General features: G+C 40.2%; 1 pseudogene; it reads left to right on the top strand.

Annotated features, from left to right (window-relative positions):
• The first annotated feature begins 1,063 nt into the window (after positions 1–1,063).
• Positions 1,064–2,667, top strand: LOC149232483 (uncharacterized; annotated as a pseudogene).
• Positions 2,668–4,788: the final 2,121 nt, after the last annotated feature.

Below are 4,788 nucleotides of genomic sequence, written 5' to 3' on the forward strand. Positions count from 1 at the left end.
CCCTCAATTGCCTTTTCTTTTCTTTGGCTTTTTCCTTTTTTATCTATCTACTTCTACCCTTATCTCCTCCAAGGTCCCAGATTAGACTTTTGGGAACCTTTGTTTCTCTACCTGAACTACTTGTCTGCCAAGATTAGGCTGTTTGGACAGACTTCTTCATCTATTCTACAACTCAAAATTGAAACATGGCATGATCCAGTTTAGACTGTTGAATCATCCACAAAATGAAATAAGGTCCTCCATATCTGAAGTAATTTCACACACCTCTGATTACCTGGAAATATGTGATCTTTGTGCTAACAATGCAGAGCATATTTGGAAATTTAATAATCAATCATGAAATATGAAACCTATTACTATAGGCATCCAACAGACCTTGTGGCTGGATTGTGAAAGAGAAGGAGAGAACATAGCATTTTAAGGCCTATTACCGTACTGCTAATCTTCATCTCAACATATTCCGAGCTCGTTTCTCTACTTTGATTGAAAGAGATATCCTGTGAAGAGGGCATAGTACATTGTTGACAGGGATATTGCTAGTGAAAAGTTTACAGCTGTTGGTCTCATGGTTCTAGAGAAGAATTACTTGAAGATTTATAGATGTTCATTCAGTATTTGCTATCATCCTTACTTATGGAAATTTTATTCATGCCGAAGTTGTTAGAAGTGCAGATTTTTCTGGAATTTCAATGATGAGCAGCAACTTCCTCCTTTTCTGCTGAAACGCTAAAATCCGGAAGTTAGTTGCAGGAAAAAGGAGAAAAGCTTCATTTACTATTCATCACAGACCTGTGATTGGTTAAGTGCAAGCCAGTTGTTAGGGTTGTCTACCTACATTGGATGTCTGTGGGCTGTATGTGAGAAAGGCAATCCCAAACTCTGTGTTGCCATATTAATTTCTGCTGCTTCAACAATTGGAAAGACTGAGGTATGATCTGAAGACCTGAAGTGCTGATTAAAAAGGTTTAGAGATTATGTGAATTTTTATTTTGGGTGTTTCATTGCATTTTTCGGTTGAATTTGCTCAGCCCCAAGATCTCCAAGGTGAGTTTTAGGTTTAGCTATGGACCCTTTAGTGCTCTCAACCCCTGATCCCACTAAACTTAGTTCAGTGGTCAACAACCCTGAACATAGATCAATAGATCTGGGTTTGGGATTTGATGCATCTTTCAAGAAGGGAATGGCTGTAGAGGAGACTAGGGTTAATGACAAGGTCACATTGGTGGGCTCTTCAATGGACAAGGTCATATTGGTAGAGGCACCTGTGATGCCCTTTGCTGATAGGAAGAATGTGAGGAGTTCGGTTATGAACCTAACTCCCTTGACTAGCATTTCTTATGCAACAAGGAAGAGTGATTTTGGTGATTTCTGCTATGATGAGGGAAATGAGTGGAATGAAAAGGTTGTTGAGAAGCCCCGTAGTGATGCCGAGACCCTGGAGTAGAGCACTTTTGACCCATTTGCTTCTGGTCCAGAAGAACTCATCTTTGCGCCCAAGAAGTCTCATAAAGCAATGGTGATATTTGATGACAATGATGGTCATGCTCCATCGGATAGCCCCAGTAGGCCTAAAAGGACCTGCAATGTCCACAAATCTAAACTCAGTGTGGCCCATACCTTGTGTTTTGACAGCTGCCTAGATTCAGAGGACGAGAATCACAGCATGGGCTTGAATATTATTGCTGTACCCAGTTCAGCAAATACAGATCAATGTGACTCGCTAGTTTCTGCTGAAGCTCTCAATTCATCTTCTCAGTCAAGGTCACGTCTAGTGTGTGTTTTGGATTTTCATTATGAGAAACACTCTACTCCAGAAGCACATAACACTGGTGGTCCAGTTAGTGATAATGATAGACGGATGATTTTACCTGGCGATGATGCTTTTGACAAGACAAGTGGGGTATGTTGTTAGTGGCGTTGTGCCCCTAGGTGTGGTGCTACGCTCCTGAGTGTGGCACTGCGCTCCTGGGTGTGGTACTGCACTCCTGGGTTTTGCGAGAATCGATGACGGGAGAGGATGAGATGGTAAATGGCTGCAAAAAAAAGAAAATCTTTGTTCTTCTACATGCTCATGGGGCAAGCATTTTGCATGATACTCATTGCACTGTGATGGAGGACATACTCGCTGAAGGCACTTCGATGCTCAATGATGTTGATGCTGAAACTGAAATATGTGGGATCTGCATGGAAGAAGTCATTGATCATGCGGTCCTTGACTGTAGCGATCACTGGAGACAATTTTTTTGGGGGCAGAAATGGGAATTACAATGATTGCAGTTGCAAGAGTGGTGTGGGCAGAGACAATATCCAGAGATCATAATGAAAAGGTTCTATTTTACATGCATAGATAACCGGGCAATCATTACCAATCTTTGTCCCCTTTGTAAAGCTCAATTTGAGATCATTACCTGTCTCTCTATCTATGACATGATTGGTGGCAGTAATAAACAGAACAATTCTTGTGCTGTTGGAGGAACAGAGAGGGATCAAAATTGGTATGTCTATGGGAAGAACAATACACTTTCCTTTCCGTCATATTATATTGATGAAGAAGCAATCATATGTTTCGATGGAGATGGCTGCAAGGTACAAGTTGGAGTTACCACAGAAGAGGAAGACTCTTCATCTCTTGATACTCCTATTGCATGTGACTCATGCGATCTCTAGTATCATGCCATCTGTGTTGAATTTAACCCAGAGTGTACAATTGAAAATACTTGGCTTTGCCCGAGGTGCAAAACAAGTGGGGTGCCTGCGATATCTACTTTCTTCCAAACTTCACCAGAAAAAGATGTTCATAATTCCATGCCCAACATCCTTGAAGTGATTAACCCATAAATAAATTTATCCATAGTACATGAAGAGCAGAATTTAAAGTGAATGGCTGGAGTATGACATTTCTAGTGATGACATTACAGCTATTGTGGCACAAATTAATAGCTAAGTATAATTCTAGGTACAAATGGCAGTCAGAGGGCATGCAAGAAGGGACAAGAACAGCAGGTCAATCAAACAACTCCAAAATTCATGCAAGCAGGTGCAAGGTGGTAGTCAAAGGAAGATTTTGTGGAATATGGTTCCACACCTGAAGGAGCAGATATAATAATCTTAATCCACTTGGAAAACCTTCACTAATTTTGGTTTTCAAAACAACTCTATCTGCCATAGTTCACGAGAGTTTTATTGAATATTGTTTAGTTTTAATATTGGTTTATGATAGGATTTTATTATTAATTGTATTTTTTTGTTATTTTATATTTTATTTCCTATGTTGAGGAAATAAAAATAGATTAATAATTTAGTATATATAGGATTAGTTTGAAGACGTAAGGGTTGGATTTTTGCAGCAGAAAGTCTGCTTGGCACTGTATAAAGTTTTCCTGAATATCATTTTAATAAAGTAGTTTTTTGCCCTTTGGACCTAGGATTCATCACGGTGCTTAAATGTCCAGTATGTTTTTCTCATAAATTCATTTACACATTATGTTTTTCTGCCTTTTTACAGTATTATCTAAGAGATATGTTAGGAATTTATCTGTAATGATGCTCCTTTCATGATTATTTTGCTGTTAGATGTAGTTTTTGTCTTCGTAGAATTCATCCTTGGTTAGATGCTCTGTTGAGCAATCCTGTGTTTCTTGTTTGTCTAAAGCTGGTACTACAGATCCATCCCCTGTTTGATGCCTATAGGGCAACAGGCTTTCTCCCCTCTATTATTCTCACATTTGCAATCTTCTATTTGGTTGAACATGGAACTTAATTTGCCCCAAGTTTGTCGTCAGAAACTGGTATTGACTCCATAGTCCAATCATCCTTTCTCTTGTTGTTTCAACCCAAAACCTTTCAAACAAATCCCTACACTCCACAGCTAGCCTAAAATTTCATTTATTGCAGTCACATCTTGTTGGCAAAGAGAGAGCCCTCTCTGGTCTGGCAGGGCTAGATGCCAGACCTAAAGCTTGGTCTGTAGTTACCTCGGAATTACCTTTTCTCAGCCTTGAGGTTAATTCTGAGTGATAACAATATGTATCACTTGTCGCATTCAGTGAACTACATGGATGCATTATTATACACTCCCAATAGCAATGTGAAAACTAGAGACATCATGAAGCGTTGGATAAAAGAGCCATTAAAGTTCAGAGCAACACCCAACTAGGTCCACAAGAAAAATTCAGTTAGGAAGGCTTACCAACTCTTAGTCATCTTTGCATGCCACTTGTATGGTCAAGAGAGCATGGAGACCTTCCTGGATAGTTTGGTGGTTAAGTTGGAGCATTTGGCAAATGAAGGAAGGCCAATGAACTGGTCTAACATGTTTCCTCTTCAGTTGAAATTCCATGTGTCTAATGCCCTGAGTCTTCCTAAGGATGAGAAAGCAAGATTCTTTCTGTCCGTGTACCTGTTTGATGCAATCTTTGCCCAACAGTAGTTCCCTGGCATGGGTTGGATATGGACACAATCAGAGGATGTTGCGAACATCTATTGCAAGTTTCTCTCATAGTGCAGCTACCAAGGAGTCATGGCGAGGTTGTCTGACCACTTCATCGCCCTATTGTACAGGACGATATTCGAACACAATCCGCCTTGTATGTCCCAAGAAGTGACGCAGGCATAGTTTAACATTGCAGATTGGTATGCCTCACCGTGGCACCTTCACCAACATGTTTGGCATGGAGAAGCCTCATCTTGAGATACTATGGTTTGTCATGGACAAGTTGGTCATGCAAGAGGTTGCATATCACATCTCCACAGCGTTATCAACAGGACTGTACGGGAGGAAGAAGGAAT

Source organism: Pinus tabuliformis, chromosome J (genome assembly GCF_031772625.1).
Source record: "Pinus tabuliformis cultivar Carrire ecotype Pingquan chromosome J, CPIR1, whole genome shotgun sequence".
NCBI classification, from domain to species: Eukaryota; Viridiplantae; Streptophyta; class Pinopsida; order Pinales; family Pinaceae; genus Pinus; species Pinus tabuliformis.